The following is a 15,829-nucleotide window of genomic DNA, read 5'->3' on the forward strand; positions in this document are numbered from 1 at the left end:
TGTTAAATAAAATAAAATTGTCAAATGCACAGGGAAACATTTAACATTTGGATCTTACTCTGTGTTAATATTGTGAGGCCGGGGTAGACAACCTGGTGCCCTCCAGATGCTTTGGACTACAACTCCCACAATTTCTTACCGTTGGCCATGGTGGCACAGGGATTGATGGGAGTTGTAGTCCAAAACATCTGGAGGGCACCAAGTTGCCTACCCCTGTCCTAAGGCATGTTGTAGCATGGTCTTGCTTAGTGAGGAAGCATTGTGCAATAAAACAATGTGTGTTGCTTTCTGCTTTCTGAAATAAAAAGTGCTGAGTTAGCTGTTCACATACTGTCCCTAAGCACATCACTTGGAAGACTCTGCATTTGCTTTCACCCAGGATTCAGTTTGAGCTTAATGTGTTCACAGGGTTTGTTCAGGTATGTGTTTTTAATAGGATTTTATGCATTTCTATTGCAGATTTTATTACACACAAAAAGAAATCTTATTGTATGGGATGATGTTCTGAGTCCCTCCTGTCACAGTAGAGTTGCTGGAAAAATTGTCTGTTATTTCCAAGCATTCTTAGCTACTGCTACTGTATAAATGCAGGTAAGTGTAGCTTTGATCCAGCTTTCTAGAATTTTTAGCACTTTCCTCATGGATTCACAATTATTAAAGAGAAAATGTGAATAAAAAGCTAATTCAATGTCATACATAATAGTATACTTATTTGGTGCATTCCCTACTTTTCTCAGTGGATATTATATTGTTGCAGGGAAAAGTATCTATTGGTGTCTGCCCCCCCTCCAGCCCCACCCCCCCACTAAATCTGTTCCAGAATATGGGAGACCCTCCAGACTAGATTTGGGGGTGCATGAGAGGTGCAGGGGGGAGGAAAGGAAGGGGAAGTCCCATTGGTTAGGAGTAAAAGACCATATGTGTGATGTTGGATGTATCACAATGTGTGTAAAGTAGACCCACTAGTAATCCAGGATTGGTCTTTTAAGTAATACTTAAAGAACGTCCACATATGTAGATTAAAATATCCAGGTAAAGCATGTCCCACCAACTAAAGCTTGAGGTGCTCACACTAGCACAATATAATTTATATTGATACTGGTATTGACTTGGATACTACCCTAAGATGTATCACAAATACCAAGACATTGGGTGAAATCCAGTTCTGTCCATCCACTGATGGAATGGCATCTGAACATAAGAAGAGCCATGCTGGTTCAGAGCAAGGGTCCATCCAGTCCAGCATTCTTTTCACACAGTGGCCAACTAGCTGTCAACTGAGAACCCACAAGTAAGACACAAGTGCAACAGCACCCTCTCATTCATGTTCCACAGCAACTGCTGTACATAGGCATACTGCCTCTGATACTGGAGGTCGCATGTAGCCATCAGGACTAGTAGCCATTGATAGACTTCTCCAGGAATTTATCTAACCTCCTTTTAAAGCCATCCAAATTGGTGGCCATCGCTACATGTTATGGTAGCCAATTCCATAGTTTAACCATGTGCTGTGTGAAGAAGAACTTCCTTTTATCTGTCTTGAATCTGCAAGTGGATTTAATCCCCCTCCCCCCATGCATCCACCCAAAATCTGCTCTGAAAGATTGGGGACACTTTAAAGCAGATTTTGGAGGTGCCTGAGGGGCCTGCAAGGGAAAGAAGAGGGGAGGAAACATTCATTGTGCTAGCAGAAGTAGCCCATTGAAACAATTTAATTATTTGCTTGTTTTACACAAAGTGCCCAACCATCCAATTAGCGCACCATTGTTCCAAATGCTATATTGCCTTGTTCTGTTTGCTTGTCTGGGTGTAGGCAAAGTGCCCCCCCCCCTAATGCAATTCATTAAAATAGTACTGAGATATTAAGAAAAATATTGGCTGAAATTTAAGCAAGCATCATGCAGACATACAGAAGGAATCAAATACTTAAGTTCAGTTGAATTCAAAGGATTATAAAAGCAACCTTTGTAGACATCAGCCCTTTTACAGTAAATACTTAAAAGTAGGGGTGGGGAACCTCTGGCCTGCAAGCCTAATTTGGCTCACCAGGCCATCCTATCCAATGGGGCCTTGTGTGAGTCTCCTCCCCCTCTCTGAACCCCCCAAACCCCTCAAGAAGAGAAGGTGGGAGAGCAAGGGCCATGGCCCAGTCAGCTTCATTCCTCCCTCTTCTTCCCCAACTGGGGAGGGACGGAGCAAAGTTGGTTTGTGACACAGCCGTGGTCTCAAGGAGCACTCCTTAAGGACACAGCTGAGCCTGCTTCACCTCTCCCTTGCCTTCATCAACTGGGGACGGTGAGGAAGAAGCAAAGCCAGCTTGGGACTCAGTTGGCTCGTCCAAGAGCTGTCCAACTTCTTTTTGCTGTGAAGAGAGAAGCTCAGTGAAGAGAATGGCTGTGCTTCCTTGACATCATCTGTCCTTCTGGATTGGTCCCAGAGCATAATCTGCGCCCTTCCCTCCCAGGACCAATCCAGTTCCTCACACCTGACTTAAGAGTTGCAGATATTGGAGAATCTTAGCTCATCTCATCTCTGACTCAGTTATATGTTCAATGGGTAATGTAGAGGTTGAAGTGAATTCATAGCCAAGAAAAGAGCCCTTAGACTCTCTTCCCACCTCTGTTTCATGCCTGATTTTGTAAGCAACACAAGCAACTTTTATAAGTTGATACCCAGAATAGTTTGTGGACTTCAGAGTTCATAGCAAGTGCACAGTGACCATGGATTGTATCCAGTGGGTCATTCCTCTAGTTCAAATATTCTACTGCTTGTGCAAACCCCATTTTCATCCTTGCACAAGTGTCAAATCCAATACTTGGATTCCACTTGTGCAAGCAGTTAACCTTAATAAATAGCCATCTTAATATTGTGAAGACATCATCTGACTCAAGTTATATCTCCAGTGTATTTGCAGTGAAAGATTTCAGAGATTACTGGCATGTGGAAAGTTTGACATTTGCTTCAAAAATGGTCTGTCAATGCTTACTGATTTTATAGAACATGAACATACATTGTTTCTGGAAGTTCCAAATGTAGAGTTTACATTATTTTAATATTTACAAATAGGAAATTATATCCAAGTAGGATGTGCGTTTAATTTATTCAGGAGACTTTCACCCTTTGAATGCCTTATAAATAACAGAGTAATAGCAGAGGACAGGAAGGCCTGGCGTGCTATGGTCCATGGGGTCACAAAGAGTCGGACATGACTTAACGGCTGAACAACAAAATATTATCTAAAACATACAAATAATTAATGGATATAAAAATTATAGAAGCTTATGGATTTAAACACATGTTTCAGAGTTATGGTGAAATAGTTTATGCATAAATATGCCCTTAACACTGATTCCAGGGAATTTTTAATAACATTCTATACATGTGCTATTATATCCCTGCAAGACATCAAAGGATGTATGGCCAAACAAGCAGTTTATATTTGAAATGCAAATGTTTTATCAGAACATTCTTTGATGGGGTTGTGAATTTTTTTAAAAAATATGCAAAATATTTGGCACTGTATTAAGGATATTATTGGTGATAACATTCACTGATTCATTTAATGATGTTGTTAGGGTCTGTGAAACCCTGTGTTCAGTGTAAATTTTGACACCTGGTAACAAGCCTATTAACTAAGCAGAATATTAGTGGCAGAGGGAGCAATCCTATGGCCGCTAGTCAGCGGCTAGACAGCCATAGGATATCTGGTTTTCCAGGAACTGACCTCGGAGCCCATTCTCCGAGCTCAGTTCCTGGAGAACCAACCTTCCCCTTTGTATAATGTATATTTGTATATACATTATACAAATAATGTATAATTTGACCTGTTTTAGACCCTAATCATCAACCCACAACCCATTGAATTCAGAGGTACTTATTTTTGAGTAGACATGTATAGGATCATGCTGTCAAACATCTATGGCAGCCTTTCCCCACTAGATGCCTTCCAAATGTGTTGGATTACAACTCCTATCATTCCAAGCCATCATGTACATTAGCCATGCTGGCTGGGGATGATGGGAGTAGAAGTCCAACACTTCTGAAGGGTATCAGACTGAGGAAGGGAGATCAGTGGGATGGGAAGATTAATACAAGTGATATTCATCTAAACACAATAGGGGCCATTGATTAAGTATTGGAAGTGCGCTATGATACGTGAAAATGTTAGGTGTGCGTTGCTAGCCTTAGTTTAAAATACTCATCCCATGGACGTTTACTCATGGCTTTATATTTTCTTTCCTCTTTTCTGTAAATAATATATTTTTATAGTTCTAGACTGGGAAAGTGAAGGAAGATTGGTAGGGACAAACAATTATCTGATAGACTGCCACCACCACCCCCTTACGTCAACCTCAGCCTGAGTCAGGAGACTCTCAGGTCTTTCAGGACATACTTAGGGCACAGAAATAATGATCCAAGCCGGCACCCTTTATTTCAAACCCCAAGTCTAAAACTTTACACAGTAGCAATTAGGGATGCTGAAGAAATTTGAGATGGACTAAAGTGAGTTCGGATTTCTAAGAATCCAAACTGCATGCAGAGTGAACCCCTCAGGCTGCACGAAGTCCGTGGACTTTCGGATGATTTTTTTTACTTTCCCGAAATTTATGCATATAAACTCATGGGAAAATACGTTTCTGCTGAGGAAATGTTGAACAGAATGAGGGACAACACGCTAAATGTTACGTACTAAGGTAAATTATGAAAATACTTATGTAAATAAAGTAATTATTTACATATTTTTCCGCATGACGAAAAAAAAATCACATCTGTCTGTGGGCAGACGAGGGAACAAAAGGCACCTGACAATGCATGAAACACAGACAGAGCAGATTTTACACAGTCCGCACATACCTAGTAGCAATTAGGCAAGCAGAAGGCTCTGAATTTAGTACTGAAATTTACCTGGAAAAAAGCACACACAGCTCTAGAAGTAGAGATGAAGTTTATTTATTTGGGAGAAATGGAAAGGGATAAAAAGGTGTACAAGAATCAAAGAAACCCTTTGGAACAATGCTCCAGGTAAAAATAACAAAGCATCCTATATGTTACCTAAGCATGGGTCTTCCAAGAGGACAGGGCCCAACAGGATCCAAAAGCTCACAAGCCCAAAAGCAAGTTAGAACAGGTAGACGCAAACAAAAGTGAAGACCAAAATGAAGACAGGAACAACGACAAAGGGCAATAGTGCCCCCCCTTATTCCCCCCCCCCCGGCTCTTTACAGATATGAGGTGAGCCTTCTTAGCCAATACCTGGCTGGTGAAATAATTTCTTCAGGCTTTAGGACGGGAGGGGGAGTAAAAAATTCTCACAGCAGCCCAGCTGAAATCGTTCACGTTCAGTCTTTTGGCAAGAGTTCCACTATGGCCTTGATAGCCTGGAGGCTTGAACAACATATGATAACACACGCAGGTGGTTTAACCAATGCATGCAGGCTCCTCATCACGAAATGGAGCTTGCTTACAGACAGCTAAATCTCAAAGAGAAAATTGATTTATTGACAGGGGAACATAGTTTGTATCCATTATCAATATGTTTCGTTTTCTCCACTTACCACAGGTAGGATCTGTTATGATGTAAGTTTAAACAAAGAGTTGATGTGTTGACTACTGTTGAGCGTGCATTTTTCTGTAGTGCTTTAGCTTCATTATGTGTTCAAGGATCTTCTGCTGACCTATTTTCTTTAAACAAATCCCTTTCTGTCACTTGTAAATTTTAAATGAAAATAAACATGCTCCAATTGTGGTATACTCATTAAAAAGAAATGGAAAGTTACTGGTTTTGTAAAAAGAAAAACAATATTTGGAATTGCAACAACTAGATCTCAGCATATTTTGCCAGAAGCATATTTGAGTGTTGTGCAATCAGTTGTCACAGTTGTGGCATAGCAATTGAATTAGAATAGATCAGATCATATTTTTTTCTCAAATGTTCTGAATAATAATCAAAATTGAGGTCTGATTTGAGATCCTGTGCTTTGAGACTAATTCCTTTCCTTTACAGACACTGGTTACCTCTTAAAAATGGTTTTAAAGGCAAAGATTTAAACATAAATAATATGGTAGAATTAATTTATTTTTACAAAAATTGTGAAAATTGTTAGCTTTGGCCATAGGTATTTAAGAGGGAAAGAGGTGATAAAGTAACAAGTGGAATAAATTGGCACTTTTTGGGTATTTGACCTATTTATTATATTTTTTCAGAATTAAACAGTGTAATTCAATAGTATTTGTTATCTTATACATTTTTTAATACCTTGACCAAGCAGATTGATCTGGCTGAATGGGTAAATGGGAGACATGCACTGGCACTCAGTGGTCATTATAGCTTGGTGTCATGCCTCCAATCATCTCAGTGTGCATGTGCTGTGTGAAAGGGAAAACAGGACTCTGTTATGCCTTAATGAAGACCCCTCTGTGTGCAGGCGAAGTCTCTGTATTCATAGTAGACTGACTGATCCATTTGATTTGCAACTAAAAAGAGCTTTTCTTTCTTTCTTTGTAATATATTTTTATTCACAAACCGGTATACACATAATACAAAAACATTAGAAAATTATCTTTTTCAGGTTAACAAATATTACCATGGAATTTATTTTTACCAAAACAGAACAAATATTTTCCATCTTTGCATAAATTTATTTTGTGTCACTAAGCTTTCTTATGGTATGTCAGTTTTGCTATTGTGGTAATGTTCCAGATTTGGAAAAAAGTAGTCCAGATACCAACAGATCAATACTCTTTCTTCAGTAATGTGCTGTAGATATCCTTGCTGCCATTAGTTCTTATTTCTATATTGCCCTTTTCAACTATATCTTCTAAATAGTTTAGCAAGACAACTATCGGGTGTTCTGAGATCTTGTATGATGTAATCAGTTCAGTGTGGAGCAAGATTGTCTTTCTCGCATTTCCATAAGACATTAAGTCAGAAACATATTTTCCCACCTCCTACAAATATTGTCAAAATCATATATCTTTCAATCTGAGGAGTGTCAGAAACCACTGGTATATTTTTCCATCTGTTTTCCTTCACATTTATAGCTATCAAGATACTAAAGATATTCTTCCATACTCATTGCCATGTAGTCTGTGGTATCAGAATCTCAAATGCTCTTTTCATTAACCTAAGAACATAACCCCAAAACCTTTGGTCATACGTATTTCACTACAAAATTAGAGGACAGGGGATTTCTTTATTTATAATGATTCTTAGGCTGCCTTTAAAGATAGAACCCTTGTATGTTTGAACTTCATCTGCATTCAGATGTCACAATAAACCCTGGTTTATCATGGGAATAAGCCTGCTCCATGCTTTCCTCTCCTCCTCTGGTATGGCCATGAAAAGCAATTCAGAAGCTTTCACTTCCATTTTTTGTTAAACCTACTTGCCATTTCACCTGAATCTGACAAACTGTGGATAATCATAACTATGGTTTGTTTGAAATAAGCCACTTCAAATCATGGGTTCTGAAGCTGGCTTGTTTCAACAAAGCTTAGCTAGGATTAATCACAGTTTAGGGTTCAAACAACGCTAAACTGTAGTTAATCAAAAACGTAGTCAAAAGCTCATGATTTTCTCGCAGTGGCACTGGAGGAGAAGGGGAATCACATAGGCTCATTCCCATCAGAATAAACCGTGGCTTATCATGACTTCTGAATACAGCCAAAGAGAAATTAACAGGCTTTCATTTGGGCTCTCTATGCACATATAAGAACAGTAAGATTGTGTGATATTATACAATTAGCAAGTATGTAAAACTGTTTTGTTCAAAGAATTCTTATGGGGCCACATGTATGTAAGGTCAGTCCCCTGTATATTAAATAGAATCTCCATGAGGAAATGCCTGGTTTCTTATGGGTCAGTGAACTAAGCTCCCCTTGTAGTTGAGAAACAGATTACATGTTATATTATTGATCTATTTTCTTCATTACATTATTAAGGTCCTGGATAGATATACTAAACATTACTGTCATTCCATATTGTTCCTACGGACGTGTGGTTTACCTTTCTTCCTCTTTGGATTGTTTCTTCCTCTTTGGATTGTTGGTTGAATTTACAGTTTTTAGTTGGTTCTTAGTAATTGCCTTTTTTGAAACTAATGCAAGCAACACATTATGAAATTGTAATTCATTGGCAACAGTTTATGTAATGGTTTGTGCAAGCGGAATCAAAGTGGTGGATTTGACACTTGCACAAGGATGAAGTAGAAGTTTTGCACTAATAAACTGGCATCATTGGATACAAGCCACCCTCTATTCTGCCAGGTGTACTTCTGAAAGATATTTTCATTTTCGCTGTAGTTTGCCCTTCTTCCTCTTTGGGTTGTTGCTTGGGTTTGCAGTTTTTGGTTGTTTCCTAGTAATTTTCTTACTATGAATTCATGCAAACAACTTTAATGATCCATATTCATTCATTTATTACTAATTGTGAATTATGTGACATATCATTCAAAATTAGTTTAACTTCAGAAGCTACTAAATCTGAGTTAATTAACTTCAGGTCTTTCAGTGCTATTCTTTTGCAGGTAAGAATTCTCTGTAGTAGATAAATTAAAAAACAATTTACAAAGACCCTCCCGTTAGTTAAAAAGTAACAAAATGCTGAACATCACAAACATGTCATGCATATAATAAGGAATGTTAATCAAGTGCGGATGTGTTCAGCGGTGGTGAAATGTAACAATTTGGAAAGAGGAATTACAACAGCCTCTTGGTGAATGTCTTACGCAGCTAGTAAGAAGACATTTAAACAATATAATTTCCTTTTCTTTCTTGCCTACATAAGTGACAGAAAACCGCTTACTGAAATGAGGAAGATCTGTCCATTTGATACAGCGTAGTGTGAATTTGAGGAACGCTTTAAATGTTAGATTTGTGGGGATGGGATAAGGTCACTTTGGGAATTTCTCTCCCCTCCTTCTCCCTGTAGCCCCATGTCTGCCCCCCAAATCTGTACTATTGAATCCTCCAACTAGTGGTGTCCATTCTGCTCGCAGATGTACACCCTTGGATGCAGCCTTACTGTGCAATTTTTATCTTCAGGTTTTTGTAATATAAACTGCATCGCAAAATCTGGAGTTCAAATTTTGTATCCTTATGCTAATACACAGTCAAATTGAGAAACATAAGAAGCATAATTCATTGCAGTAAATAATATTACTGGAATGTGTAATATGGATTGTTGAATGTAAGTGAGAACTACAGAAGCAAACTGGAAAATAAGGGCATGATCCAGCCCTTCTTTTTGTGCAAGAGGGAATCCCCATAGAGTTCTTGGCAGAATGTGCTGCTGCTATGCCAGGCTCAGAACAGTTCTCCTGGTTTGTTGTGAGCTACTCATACTTTTTGTGATAGCAGCCTGCAAGATGGGGCATAGAGAGGAACAAAGCCTCTGAATACCTCTGTGGAAGGTGTAATAAGACCACTCTTGGTCTAATAGGGTCAGGTGTGTTGTTGTGCATCTGCTTCAGCAACACCATGGAAAGGGATCCATACACTCAATATTTCAGTTATGTCTTGTGCACACTGATTTGCTTGTGCAGGAGGGGATGGATTGTGTCTCATAAATTATCTTGTACTGCTTGTACTGCTAGTGTTAAAATATGAAATGACTTCAAGATATAGACCCAATGGGGCTGTGCATACTGATGCTGCTGCCTAAATAAAAGAGAATGATAGTTGTTATCTTAAGATTATGAACAAACTTTGGCTGATCGTTTCCTTTAGGCTGTTACCTCTTTTCACTTGGATCTTCTATCATGCTTGGCATCTTAGTATTGTACATAAGGCTTCTATTGTTGTGTGTCATTTTAATTGTAAACCACTTTGGGTATAAAAGGTTCTTATAAATAAAATCTGAGAGCACAGTTTAAAAGAAAAAAATGGTGCTCAGCAAAAGTAGGGAATGAAAGATTATGATGATATAGTTGGTTCTTTCAAAATGTTACTGCCCAAGACTGAAGTTCTTGTGTTGAGCACATTCTCCACTACCAAGCTTCTCCATAAAATGCAGGGGGGGGGGGGGGAGATACTGTATCAAAGTGGCAGGTATAGTTGCTGGGGAGTAGTAAGGCTCTGGCTAGAGCCAAGGAACATCTGCCTCCTCATTACAACTTAATTTCTGTAATCATCAAATAGTTGGACTGTGTTCCTTAAACATTTATAATTACTTAGGAAGAAAATAAATATCTTCAGTCCCTGAAGTGTTTCATATGGCCTGCAGTCTCCAGCATGGATGGTGGATGTAAACTATTATTTTCTTGCATATTATCGATCAGTCAATCAATAAAATGCTATTGGAGATAGGAATCATGCAAACTTTTCAAAGGGTCACTGCTGTATTTGAAACAGAAGATCTGGTTCACCACAATAACTTAATCCAAAAGGGATAGTAAAAATCAAAAGAATTTATTCCAGTGCAGTTGCAGAGGGGAAAATCCTCTGGTATCCCTTGAAGGAGCAAATAACAGGAATATTTAATTCAATGTGCTTAATAATTCTCAGACTGTTCTATTTCTGCAGTGAACCATCACAATTACATGTTAATATATTCTAAAACGCAGTCTGATCTAATTGTTGAGCCTCAAACTGAATACTAAATATATAGCTTTACTATGCTTTGAACTGTACATTAGAAAATTGTGTTGATTCTTCTCACTTACATTTTGTACTTGGATTTAGATCCCAGAGTACAAAATACTATGCCTTGCATCTATTCTAAATAGTACTTATGTAGTTTAACTGCTGCTTTTCTTTGTAAAATGCACTGGTGGCAATCTCAGGAAAGGTTCAAGCTCCAGTTGGGAATTTTGCTGAACAGTGGCTATTTAATCAAATGTGCACTGCTTTAAAGTTGGCACACAGTCAAGGGTGTTAAATGTTATTGGCAGCCCTGTCTGTCATGCCTATTTTGTTTCTGCTTAATAGACAAAGCATAATATGGACTCTCCAAAGAACTAATTCTGTTTCTATCACTAGCTGTTCAGTTGGTCATTGAATGAAATTAGAAAAAGAATCAACCCAGCCAAATCCTGGTCAGTGGGATAGCTTGGTGCCATAGAAGTTCACACATCAAGTACATTGTGCAGTACATCCTGCAAATTATAAAATCTTCATCAATTAAGTTCTGTAGTGCACTTTAATTACATAATGAGTGGTAAGCAGTTACTACAGTATATTTTACTTAGACCTTGACGAAGAATGAACCGCTCTTAAAAAGGACAAAAGAGGGGGAGGGATTGTTAATTGGAAAAGTGAAATTCTGTTTAGGAAATTTTAGGGTACATATATGTAGGACAGAATAATAACACTGACCAGTTTTAGAGCAAATGGGCATTATCCAGTTCCACTCTACTGCAAATGTAAATTATGTTGTGCTAGCATAAGGGGTTGGACTCGATGGTCTTGTAGGCCCCTTCCAACCCTACTATTCTATGAAGCAACCTCTTACAGAACAACAATAGTGCAATGCCCTGGAAAACTCATCATCACCACTGGCTCCAAGTTTTGGAGGGCCCTTGGGCAAGACACCCTCAATGGGCCCCTTTCCCACAGTGAGTCTACCTGCTCACCACAGTGTGTGTGTGCGTGTGTGCGCACACAATTTTTGTTCTAAGATACATACAAATTTAACAAAAGCCATAACCATCTGCTGCTGTTCCTTTTCTCATTATTGCTACCGCTTGCTTGCTTGCTTGCCAAAGAGGCAATGAGTAAGTAGGCTCCTCTTCATGCCATCCCTGTTGTCTTGGCCCAGGTGAGAGGAAAGTGAACAAGCAGGTTGCAGTGATGAAGAGGAGGAGCAAGTCCATGGAGCTGTTGTCAGTGGGCCCTGTAGTAGGGTGTGGGCTCTGGGTAGGTGCCCAACTATGCCTACCCTTGATGCCATCCCTGCCCAGCATGCAAGCAAACGGTATTGACATTGTGCTAGAAGGCACTTACATAAACACAACATAATTTACGTTCGCAGTAGTGTCAAATTGGATAGTGCCCAATGATTCTAACGAGTGGAGGGTTAAGTATCTCATCATTCTAACAAGTGAAAGATGAGGTGGATGCATTTTGGCCCACAATACAGACATAAAATGTGCTTGCCTATTACAATAATTAAAGTGTGTGTTTTCCCCCTTTAGTTTATGCCCTACCTGTAAAGTAAAATAAGCAGCTTAATGTCAAGTGAGAAGTAGCCCTTAGGCTATGAAGCAAAGAAGCCAGTGTCATAGATGGAGCTACACATGCAGCAAGATCATTCTTTATAGTTCACACTGATACAGTTTACATAACCATGTTAGTTTTAAAAGTGGCTTACCTTGCCTCTTTGCCTGGCTGTATGAGCTGCAGCGAAGAACAGTACAAAGAAAGTTCTGAATAGGCAAATAGTTCCCTTACATGCATGTAAATTGCTCCTTGGGGTTAACAGCTCTTGCCTCTGTAGGGAACTGTAGTGCACATAAACACTCTTTATATGGTACACTGTTGGTTTTATGTTATGGTTCATGATATAATTGATGCACCCAAAAGAATGTTTTGTTTCCTTTCTTTGGCCCCTAAATATAGTGTCAACATTTCTATAGTCTGTATATAGTATTCAGGAGTATTGTTTTTAATTATTAAATACAGTGTATATGGATGTTGCTGCCTACACAGTCACATAGAGACTCATTCTGAAACCGGCAGCTATATAATACTCAACTATAATTGAAGTAATTATTCTTATTAAAGTCCTATAATTATGGTTCCTGATGCAGTCTTATTATTGAGCCATCTTAATAGAAACTCAAGGCAAAATTGCCTTTACTTTTGTGGTGATATAAAAATAGTTCACCGAAAACTTTACTACTTTGTCTCTACAATGCCACATGGCTACAGAGATTTCATAGAAAACGTGATCTTTTCCCCATCATAGACCTACTGGGAAGGATAGAATTACTCCTAAGCCTTCTTCTCCCACTCCTTTCTCACTGCCAAAATGGAGGACACATTTTAAAGTAAGTGAGAGCACAAACGTGCATCTTGTCAAAAGCCACAGAGTGCTATAAGGATAAAATGTGAGGCCGCAGCAGCTCAGTGTCGTCCTGACCCTCCCAGGTTAGACTCCCAAGCAATCTGGTTGCATGAAGTGAGGGCGAAATAAAAGATGGATTACAGAGGTTACTGGAACAATACCCATAAGGCACTGGAAATGGATATGTGAGAAGTGTGGCTGGATGGAGTGAAGGGAAATTGGCAAAGAAAAGGTATCCCAGGGCATGATTGAGTCAGATAATTACCTGCATAGGGCTCCTTGTCCATGTGTTAATCTTTCTGGCTATGGAAATATACTACAGAGACTCAATGCTATACAGTCTCAGGTGCATCTATGTCTTCCTAGTGTTTCTCCTACAAGTCTATTTGTTGTTGTTCAGTCGTTAAGTCGTGTTCGACTCTTCGTGACCCCATGGACCATAGCACGCCAGGCCTTCCTGTCCTCTGCTCTCTCCCGGAGCGTGCCCAAGTTCATATTCATTGATGCTATCTAGCCATCTTATCCTCTGCTGTCCCCTTCTCCTTTTGCCTTCAATCTTTCCCAGCATCAGGGTCCTTTCCAGTGACTTTTCTCTTCGCATTAGATGGCCAAAATATTTGAGCTTCAGCTTCAGTATCTGTCCTTCCAATGAGCAGTCAGGGTTGATTTCCTTTAGGATTGACTGACTTGGCCTCCTTGCAGTCCAGGGACTCGTAAGAGTCTTCTCCAGCACCACAGTTCGAAAGCATCGATTCTCAGTTTGAAAGCATCGATTCTTCAGCGCTCAGCCTTCCTTATAGTCCAGCTCTCACAGCCATACATTACTACTGGGAAAACCATAGCTTTGATTATACAAACCTTTGTCGGCAAGGTGATGTCTCTGCTTCTTACTATGCTGTCTTTGTAAGACAGTCTATGGTCCATGTGACCCCATGGACCATAGCACGCCAGGCCTTCCTGTCCTGCGCTCTCTCCCGGAGTGTGCTCAAGTTCATATTCATTGCATCCGTGATGCTATCTAGCCATCTCATCCTCTGCCGTCCCCTTCTCCTTTTGCCTTCAGTCTTTCCCAGCATCAGGGTCTTTTCCAGGGAGTTTTCTCTTCGCATTAGGTGGCCAAAATATTGGAGCTTCAGCTTCATTATCTGTCCTTCCAATGAGCACTCAGGGTTGATTTCCTTTAGGATGGACTGATTTGACCTCCTTGCAGTCCAGGGGACTCGTAAGAGTCTTCTCCAGCACCACAGTTCGAAAGCATCAATTCTTCGGCGCTCAGCCTTCCTTATAGTCCAGCTCTCACAGCCATACATTACTACTGGGAAAACCATAGCTTTGATTAGACGGACCTTTGTCGGCAAGGTGATGTCTCTGCTTCTTACTGTGCTGTCTAGGTTGGCCATAGCTTTCCTCCCAAGGAGCAAGCATCTTTTAATTTCATGGCTACAGTCACCGTCTGCGGTGATCTTGGAACCCAAGAAAGTAAAATCTGTCACTGCTTCCATTTCTTCCCCTTCTATATGCCAGGAAGTGATGGGGCCAGATGCCATGATCTTCGTTTTTTTAATGTTGAGTTTCAAACCAGCTTTTGCACTCTCCTCTTTCACCCTCAACAAGAGGCTCTTGAGATCCTCTTCGCTTTCTGCCATTAGGGTGGTATCGTCTGCATATCGGAGGTTGTTGATAATTCTCCCAGCAATCTTAATTCCGACCTCTGATTCATCCAACCCGGCATTTCTCATGATGTACTCTGCATATAAGTTAAATAAGCAGGGTGACAATATGCAGCCTTGTCATACTCCTTTCCCAATTTTGAACCACTTGGTCGTTCCATGTCTGGTTCTTACTGTTGCTTCTTGACCCTTGTACAGGTTTCTCAGGAGACAGGTAAGGTGGTCTGGTACTCCCATCACTTTAAGAATTTGCCACAGTTTGTTGTGATCCACACAATCAAAGGCTTTAGTGTAGTCAATGAAGCAGAAATAGACGTTTTTCTGGAATTCTCTTGCTTTCTCCATGATCCAGCGAACGTTGGCGATTTGATCTCTAGTTCCTCTGCCTCTTCGAAACCCAGCTTGTACTTCCGGTAGTTCTCGGTTCGCATACTGCTGAAGCCTAGCTTGTAGGATTTTGAGCATCGCCTTGCTGGCATGTGAAATGAGCGCAATTGTGCGGTAGTTTGAACACTCTTTGGCGTTGCCCTTCTTTGGAATTGGAATGTAAACTGACCTTTTCCAGTCTTGCGGCTATTGTTGAGTGTTCCAAATTTGTTGGCATATTGAGTGCAGCACTTTAACAGCATCATCTTTTAGGATTTTAAATAGCTCAGCTGGAATACTGTCATCTCCGCTAGCTTTGTTGATAGTAATGCTTCCTAAGGCCCACTTGACTTCACTCTCGAGGATGTCCGGCTCAAGTTCAGTGGTCGCGCTATCATGGCTATCAGGGACATTAAGATCTTTCCTGTATAGTTCTTCTGTGTATTCTTGCCACCTCTTCTTAATCTCATCTGCTTCTGTTAGGTCCCTGCCTTCTTTGTCCTTTATCATGCCCGTCTTTGCACAAAACGTTCCCTTGAGATCTCCAATTTTCTTGAAGAGATCTCTAGTCTTTCCCATTCTGTTGTTTTCCTCGATTTCTTTGCATTGTTCATTTAAGAAGGCCTTCTTGTCTCTCCTTGCTATTCTCTGGAACTCTGCATTCAGTTGGATATATCTTCCCCTTTCTCCCTTGCTTTTCGCTTCCCTTCTTTCTTCAGCTACTTGTAAAGCCTCATCAGACAGCCACTTGGCTTTCTTGCATTTCTTTTTGTTTGGGATGGATTTCGTT

The 15,829-nt window shown here is 40.0% G+C and overlaps 1 protein-coding gene across 3 annotated transcripts in view; it reads left to right on the forward strand.

Annotated features, from left to right (window-relative positions):
- Window positions 1-15,829, forward strand: part of LOC146350858 (heparan sulfate glucosamine 3-O-sulfotransferase 1-like) — a 108,373-nt gene that overhangs the window by 60,932 nt on the left and 31,612 nt on the right. For 2 of the 3 annotated variants that reach the window (XM_084845908.1, XM_084845911.1), the window contains exon 2: window positions 460-591. The exons of the other annotated variant lie outside the window; for it this stretch is intronic. The gene's annotated coding sequence lies outside the window, so the exon portion shown is untranslated. The remainder of the gene's footprint in view (window positions 1-459; window positions 592-15,829) is intronic. 3 annotated transcript variants of the gene reach the window in all.

This window comes from Heloderma suspectum, chromosome 3 (assembly GCF_057233095.1).
Source record: "Heloderma suspectum isolate Gila_16-S chromosome 3, 16-S_ref, whole genome shotgun sequence".
Taxonomy (NCBI): domain Eukaryota; kingdom Metazoa; phylum Chordata; class Lepidosauria; order Squamata; family Helodermatidae; genus Heloderma; species Heloderma suspectum.